An 8902-nucleotide genomic window follows, 5' to 3' on the forward strand; every position below is an offset into this window, starting at 1 on the left:
CCCCTTGGGCCTAACGCCATTTCTCCTGTTCCACAGGATTAAGGGCCATGTAACAGAGGCAATAAAGGTCCTGGGGAGCAGCCTGATAGATTCGGATTACGCGTAGTAGGTGATCTATGAACCCTTCGGGATCGGTCTTTTTGTCGGGGGCCCCTTGCATTATCATGGCCATTTCCCGAGGCTTCCAAGGAGTGTATACCTCAATAGTTGGTCCCTGATTATGCTGGCCTGCCTGGGGATTAGGCACAGTCCTAAATGGGAACTGTCGGGTCACGGAGGCCAGTCATTCTCGGACTGATGATCAAAATTAGAGTTGGGGTCTGGATCATCAGGGTCCTGGGGATCTAGGGTGGGACCATGGCCCAACAGTCCGTCAGTTGGGCGAGCCACCGCGTTGCGCTTCGGCTGGGGCTTTGGGACTGGAAGCTGTGTGGTCCGCCAGTGAGTTCGGGTAGCAATATAGTCCGAAAATTGTGGGGTACCTGATCTACCATCAGTGATAGTCCTGGGAAGTATGGAGGATGCCGGGACGGGGGCCGTCACGGGGGCTGATGTGGGGGTAGGAGAATAGGGGGTGGTTTCGAGACCTGACCTGAAGGATTTGGTAAACCAGGTGGGGGAGGGAGTGGGATTCCTGCAAGGGGCTGAAGGAACTGTTACATCCTCATTGTCGATTTCTTCGACGGTGTCAAATGAAATCTGCAGTCCTGACATATGCAAAGGTGCATCTTTCCCGGTTGATTTAATTTGTTGTTTATCAAATAATTCACATAAGGCCTTTAAAACCACATACGGTCGGACCTGGCCCTGATCATCGGTAATAGGGATGTTTCGTTTTTTGGCATTTTCTTCCCAGGATGTCTGTCTGGAACGCTCATTTAATCTGTCCGCTACTTTTACCCACATTGTAATCAAATTTTTCCATTATTGAGAGCAATTTTGCTTCCAGACTTCAGTCTCTGTTTTTTTGCATTTGTCCAGGTCCCAAGTTCCCCCCAATGGCCAATTACCACCCCCACCACCAATCTTTTATTTAAGCGCGCACTAAGACGTCTTAGGTTCTTTTCTAGCTCCGAATTTTCCTTACACATCTTTCCGAGTGGCGTGGTAATGTCCCCCTTATCCAAAGTCTGACCCATGTTTATCACCTTACTCCCGAATCCACTTCAAGGTCCTGACCTTCGCGTGGGAGATTTCCCCTCTTGACAACCGGTCTAAGGCTGGATGCAGTTTCAGTGAAATATCACCCGTCCCTCCCCGAATCTTTTACTGCAGTACTTGTGTGCGATGCGACCCCAACTCAGTCAGTCGTAGAAAAGCGAGATTTCCACTAGTTCACAAGTGTACCTAAAACGTTGCTACAGCATCCGGATGGACTGCAGGGGAGAGCCACTTCCCCTGTGTTTGGCCAAACGTCTGCTCTGCCCTGTGCTGATCAATTTAATCTACACACCCCATCCCCTCCTACGCCAATTAGAATGGTTACCAGCTTCAAAATGTAATAGGATATTGCCACTAACCCGCTGACCAATTTGCTGTAACACACTCAAAGAAAAATGTAATAGGTCACTACCAATGATCCGCTGCCCAATTTATTAGCACCGGCAGGCTTTAATACTCATAATACTTCATCGGGGATTGTAACCCCTCATTGAGGTCCTGGACCTCCAAAACAAATCGTGCGCGTCGGCCCCTGGTCTCGGAGTCCCCGACTCCCTGTTTCTCAGACACTATTTCACTGCGTGTCGGCCCCTGGTCTCGGAGTCCCGGACTCCCTGTTTCTCAGACACGATTTCACTGCGTGTCGGCCCCTGGTCTCGGAGTCCCTGACTCCCTGTTTCTCAGACACTATTTCACTGCGTGTCGGCCCCTGGTCTCGGAGTCCCCGACTCCCCGTTTCTCAGACACTATTTCACTGCGTGTCGGCCCCTGGTCTCGGAGTCCCTGTTTCTCAGACACTATTTCACTGCGTGTCGGCCCCTGGTCTCGGAGTCCCGGACTCCCTGTTTCTCAGACACTATTTCACTGCGTGTCGGCCCCTGGTCTCGGAGTCCCCGACTCCCTGTTTCTCAGACACTATTTCACTGCGTGTCGGCCCCTGGTCTCGGAGTCCCGGACTCCCCGTTTCTCAGACACTATTTCACTGCGTGTCGGCCCCTGGTCTCGGAGTCCCGGACTCCCTGTTTCTCAGACACTATTTCACTGCGTGACGGCCCCTGGTCTCGGAGTCCCGGACTCCCTGTTTCTCAGACACTATTTCTCATACAGAAATCCGTCAACGTTAAAACCACTTCCACTCGTGGCCTCTACCGACTGTGGTCCGTGGAGTCCGCTGAGCAGCTCAGCAGGAACCCTGAGGGGAACAAGCAACCAAAGGAGACCGTGAGAGGACCGGGGGAAAGTCACCCCGTGGGCCCGCCCGTCTCAGCGGCGTCCAGTGGATCGCTAGTTCACTAACACCAGGGCCGCTGGAGGCTCCCGTTGGGACTCCTGGCTGGCTCGCCAAGTTGTCCTTATCAATTCACCATTCACTCAGAGACCACGATCAATTCTTTATTCAACCTGATCCGAGCAGAGGTAACCACCATACGCTTCTACAGCGTCTGGCAGTCAGCTCTGCCCAGCACGAGTACAAGGTTACATTTATATCCAAAAGAAAGGTTTCAGTTAGCAGCTGTTTCCCCTGTCCACGCTTATGACGGTTTAGTGGTCAGCAATTTCATCAGGGTCACAACAGCTTCAGGTGCAGAGGTACAGGTCAGTCAGCGCTTCTGTTCTGAGAGATGAGCATGCAGTTGCAACATCCTAACCGTGCCCGGTTCTGTTGTCTAGTTCCCGCCCCTGCTATATTTTCCAGGTCACATACACCATTTAACCCTTCCTATCCCATACTCCAACCCCCTTTTCACTTACACAAAGAAGGTTGAAAAGTTTGCCTGGACCGAGCCTTGTCAGGATGCATTTGATCGATTGAAAGTTATTATTTGCGATTAGGCCAATCAATGTAGGGTCGTCAGTGAATTTAATTAGCAGATTGGAGCTGTGGGTGGCGACACAAGTCATGGGTGCAGAGAGAGTAAAGGAGGGGGCCAAGGAGACAGCCCTGTGGGGTATGTATGCTGAGGGTCAGAGAGACAGAGGTGAGGGAGCCTACTCTTACCACCTGCCGGTGATCTGACAGGAAGTCCAGGATCCAGCTACACAAGGCAGGGTGAGGGCCGAGGTCTCTGAGCTTCTTGTCGATACTTCACGCCTTCGTATGGCTACTGCTCTGCCCATGACGGCAAGGAACTGCAGAGAACTTTGGTCTCACATGGGAACATCAGAGAAACAAGCCTCCCCTCCATGGACTCTTCCTACACTTCCCCTGCGTCGGAAAAGCAGGCCGTGTACTCAAAGATCCTCACAACCCGGACATTCTTGCTGCAAACCCGCTCCCCCATCGGGGAAGAGATACAAAAGCCTTAAAGCGCGTACCACCAGGCTTAAGGACGGCTTCCTGTCTGCGGTTATAAGCCAAATGAATGATAAAATGGGCTCGACCTCACAATGTAACTCGATGTGACCCTGCACCATATGTTTATCTGCACTGCACTTTCTCTGCAGCCATAATGCTTTGTTACAGTTATTGTTTTGTCGTATATCAGATCAATGTACTGTAGTAATGTATCGATCTGTGTGGATGGTACGTCAGGCAAGATTTTCACTGTATGTGATGATATTAAACAAATTCCCCATTTTAATTGTGTGGAAATATTAGACAGACTGAGATTCTGCTTTGGAGCCACAGAAGGAAACTTAACTGTTGTCATTTCTGAGGAATGCAAATAAATGGAAAAGGCTTCAATCTCGCTTTACGATCTGCGGTGACTGGGATCAGGTGACCGGTGTGGGTCTCCCATATCAATATCAGAATCAGGTTTAATAGCACCAGCATATATCATGAAATTCATTGTCTCTGCAGCAGCAATAGAACCTAATTCATAACAATAGATTTTAACAATTGTGATATAAAATAAGAACATACATATTAAATAGTTAAATTATATAAGTAGTACAACATAAAAATAAACTATTTTAATTGTGTGGAACTATTTGACTGACTGGGTTGTTGCATTGCAAATTCTGGAGTGAAGCTTAACTAAACTACACATTTATGAGAAGCTCAGATAAATAGATAAATGAGCTAAATTCTCACATAAATGGGTCATAGATCCAGAAACATTGGCTGCACTTCAGCAGGTAAAAACAGTGGAATGAAACATGCTGAAAATATTGCAGATAAAAACATATTGCCCACCCACAACGAGAGGACGTGACAGATCCGGATCTCACTGCCTTGTCTGAATGGGCAGAAGATGAAGCTACACGGACACGTTGAGCAGTGACCGGCAGATGCTGCAGATCTGCGGGGAAATGTGAACAGGAAACGGGATCAGGTGACGGGTGGAGGGTCTCCCACCTGAACAGGTGACTCTGCTCCTCACCCCTCACCCGCTGCCCGACCCATCCGCCACATTTCCCACATTATTGCATAGTTACATATCCCTCCATATCTTCCCTGTCCCTTTCCCTCCACCTCCAGGTCACAGAGTTATGGGGTCGATTTCCATCCCGATCAAACACACTTTTCAGACACAAACTGGAAATGTGCAGGTTTCATTTAAATCAGTCTGTGTTTATAAACACTAATTTCTATTCACATTCCTCCGGCCTCACTGGACAGGAACACTGAAACATCAAGTGAGAAACAGCAGGAGGTGGCCATTCAGCCCCTCTAACCATCAACAAGATGGCGGCTGCTCTCCCATCTCAGCCACATGTTTCTGCCTGATCCTCATTTCCTCGATCCCTTCAGTCTCCACACATCTGCCGGCCTCTGTTTTATGTGAGGACGATCACTGAATCTTCACCGCCCTCTGTGGTGGGGATTTACGGACATTCACCACCTTCGGAGTGGAGACATTTCCCCTCATCTCAGTCCCGGACAGTCCACCCCCTTTTTCAGAGACTGGGATCCCTGGTTCAACCGGTAATGATGTTGTGCATTTCAATGTGTTCACCTCTCAGTCCTCGATTCTCCAAATGAAAGGGTTATCACATTTGATCTTTCTTCATATGATGACCCACCACTCCAGGGTTGTCTGGTGAATCTTCATTGCACTCTCTATAACAAATACTCTCTAACCTCTTTGTTAATCCTCTATGGAATTAATTTCCATCTTCTGCAGCCCCGTGTTGCCCCAACCACTCACCTCCCACCCCTGTCACTATTTCCACCTTCCCACCTCCCCCTCACCTGGATCCACCTCTCACTCCCCAGCTCTTGCCCCATCCCCACCCCTCACCTCTTTTCTCGGACTATTTCCCGTCCACTCTCAGTCCAGAGGGAGGGTCTCGGCCCGAAATGTTGACGGTCCATTTCCCTCCACAGATGCTGCCCGACCCACTGAGTTCCTCCGGCAGTTTGTTCTTTGGTCTGTATAACCCGTGTTAGTGTGGGGAGCGGGATTTTACACCATATTCCCGGTACAATCTCAACAAAACACAAATAATTGTCACTTTGCCCGGACCATTGGCCCCGCTTGCAGGGCAACAGTCTGCCGGTGTTTGCCCCCAATGTGGTGAATCGCCACCACCGTGGGCTCAGACATTTCCACAGATGAGCCCCTCCTGTCCCCACCGGGACAAACATCCTGTCCGCCCCCTCTCTCACCGTCTTCATCCTCTCCCTCCCCGGGGAACCGGCATCAAACCGACGGGCCGAGCGGTCTCCTCCTACCTCTCAGCGATACATCAGACTCCGGCCGCAGGAGACGCTTCACAAACGCCCCAACTTCCCTCGGAGGGAAATGGAAATAAATCAGAAAGCGGACATTTACTTTGGGATTTGTTCCGCTTTAACGGAGTAACGCCCTCTCGGCTGGTCCGCCACCACTATTGGTTGTAACCGGTGATTGACATCGCTTCGCACCAATGGGAATAGCGCAGCTCTGCTTTCAATTCAATTCCTCTGTTGACTGCTCGGGGGGGGGGGGGCGTGGCTCGTGCTTAGTAGCTCAGACGTTAAACCGAAAAAGCTCGAGCACAGCAGTGCGTGTGTGACGTAAGGCACCGTGCTCGTGACAGCAGATGCAGATACGGGGAGACCATAGGTGACGTCAGGCGCGTGGGGGAGGGGCTGCTGTGTGACGTCACGTGAGGGGGAGCGCTTCAGTTTTAAAACACCTTTTGTTGGGTCCGATCTGGAACAACAAAATTAAATTCGGGTTTCATCGGGAGCGGATCCGGTGTTGTGAGATGTGTCCGGCTGTGCCGTGTTGTTGGTGGAGTGGGCAGCGGGGTGTTTGTCTCCGGGCTCTCCTCAGCCCCGGTTTTCACTTTGCGACCGAGCCCGGGCCGTGGATCAATTCCTTGTGGTTCTGCAGGGGGTTTGGGGCGAAGGGACAGTCTGTCTGTCTGTCTGTCTGTGTGGGTCGGGGTTATGAGTGGGTCCCGGGACACATTAACTTGTAAACACCGGACCATCTGGTGAATTGGATCAGACAGCTTCGCTCGCCTGTCTTTCAGGAAACAACAATTCTCTCTTCATATTAATGAGTGTCTAAACTTGCTGTGAACAAGATTCTGTGTTACAAGATTGTGAGTTACAGAGTCTAGGACAGCTGTCACCGTCATGGGCTGCGAGTGCAGACAGGGATTGGGGTCACTGAGCTGTGCATCAGAGAAGGACACGGGTTTGTACAGCCTCCTGTGGGGTAGAAATGTCCACACGGTGAATTCGGATCTGCTGGCACATCGGGAGTCTGAAAGGGAAAGGGAATAGGGAAGGGGCTGAGCAGAGAGTTTTAACAGGGGTGGAGGGGTACAGGAGCTGTCTGATAGATCGTTTTAATTGTTTTTTATAATCTGACAGATGGTGACTGAGGAAGAAGCTTGTTGAGGGAGGATACCCGGAGGCGAGCAGCTCAGACACGGAATCAGGAATTGAATTGAATTGACTTTATTTCTTACATCCATCAGGAGTAAAAATCTTTATGTTACATCTCTATCTAATTATGCAACGTGCAATCATAGTAATTTATAATTGTTTATAATAAATAAAACAGACAATGTAATATAGAGTACACTCAAATCAGCGTGAGTTCATTAGTCTGACAGCCTGGTGGAAGAAGCTGTCCGGGAGCCTGTTGGTCCTGGCTTTTCTGTTGCGGTACTGCTTCCCGGATGGTATCAGGAGAGTGATAGTGTTGTGATTTCCTGTGTCAAGGGTACAGACAGTCGTCTCAAGTGAGGAGTTTGTGTGGAGATGCAGCTTCCCTGGAGATGGAGGAAAGAGGACACACCAACAGGTGGAACCAGCTGTGGGAAGACATGGTTTGTCAGGTCTGAACATGAGCTGAATGTACCATAACCTTCAGACTGAATCAGAAAACCATTCTGAGGGTATTTGAAATGTCAGAAGCAGGGTAGATGTGACCACATGTGCAGAGGGCAGGGTTTGTGTCTCCATCAGACCCTCAGTGAGATGGTTCAAGTTACAATGTGCAGGAATGAAAACACAGTGTTTGGGGCCGGATTTTATCACTGATTCCGACACAGTGAGAGGGGCAGTTTTCCTGTAAGGAAGCAACATTAATGGAAGACGACACAGGGACTTCATCAATTGCCAGTTGTTTAGCAGAAGTGACCAATTTGTATGATACCTTGACAGAAACAGATTTTCACAGTGGTGACTGGTTCAGTCTGGTTTATTTCAGGTTGGAGAGGGGTGTGGAGTTTTGAAATCAATGCCTTGCGGTGCCACCATCATTAATTTGTCATGTCCAGAGTGGTGGATCACACAGCACGGAAACAGGTCTTTGGCCGGCCATACCTGTTCTGACCATCCACTCACTGTCTGCACTGGTCCCATTTATCAGCACTCGGTTCATAGACGACTGTATCTCGGCAGTTTCAATGCTCATCCACTTCGTAATGTTGTGAAGGGAACTCCCTCCACCACCACCTCAGGCAGTGTGTTCCAGATTTCAGCTGCCCTCTGAGTGAAAAATCTCTTCCTCAGATCCTTCTAAACCTCTTCGTCCTCTGTTTAAATCTGTGCCCTCTGATCAGTGACACCTCTGTCCCAGGATCGTGGCCGACATGGGCATCAGTGAGGCCTTTGACAAGGTTCAAAATGGTAAGTTGCTGTGGAAAGTTAGATCACATGGGATCCAGGGAGAGCTGGCTAACTGGATGCACAGTTGTCTTGATGGTAGAAAGCAGAGAGTGATGGTGGGAGGCTGTTTATTGGACTCAAGGCCCGGCCCAGTGGGGTTCCCCAGGGTTGCACCACATTGCTGTCATTATTCATTGATATGTAATTATATTTGCATTTACACAGTTTGTTGAATTCTCTGCTCTACTTGATCTTTCACTGATCCTGTTACTATTCTATAGATTTGCTAAGTGTTCCTGCAGGAAAAAGAATCTCAGGGTTGTATGTGGTAACATATGTACTCTGATAATAAAATGTACTTCGAGCTTTTAACATTGCTACTTGTCATCTCAATCAATAATTTGGTTGAGAATGTACAGGGTATGGAGAGTAGGTTTGCAGCAAGTAAGTTTAAGCAAGTATTTTTTCTGAAAGATATTAAGTATAAACTCTCCGCTGTGTTTCCCTCTCCGCACTCGACCACCTCCTCCCCTTACTGTCTTCCCTCTCCACCCCCACATTGGACATAAATTCAGGGTGAAAGTGAATTCTTTTAGAGGAGTTTGAAGGGGAATTCTTCACTCAGAGGTTGGTGGGAGTGTGGAATAAGCTGCCAGTGGAAGTGATGGATGTGGGTCCAATTGAGACACTAAAGAGAAATTTGAGTGATGACATGGATGGGAGGTGTATGGAGGCTATGGT

The sequence above is a fragment of the Mobula birostris genome, chromosome 13, assembly GCF_030028105.1.
Source record: "Mobula birostris isolate sMobBir1 chromosome 13, sMobBir1.hap1, whole genome shotgun sequence".
Taxonomy (NCBI): Eukaryota; Metazoa; Chordata; class Chondrichthyes; order Myliobatiformes; family Myliobatidae; genus Mobula; species Mobula birostris.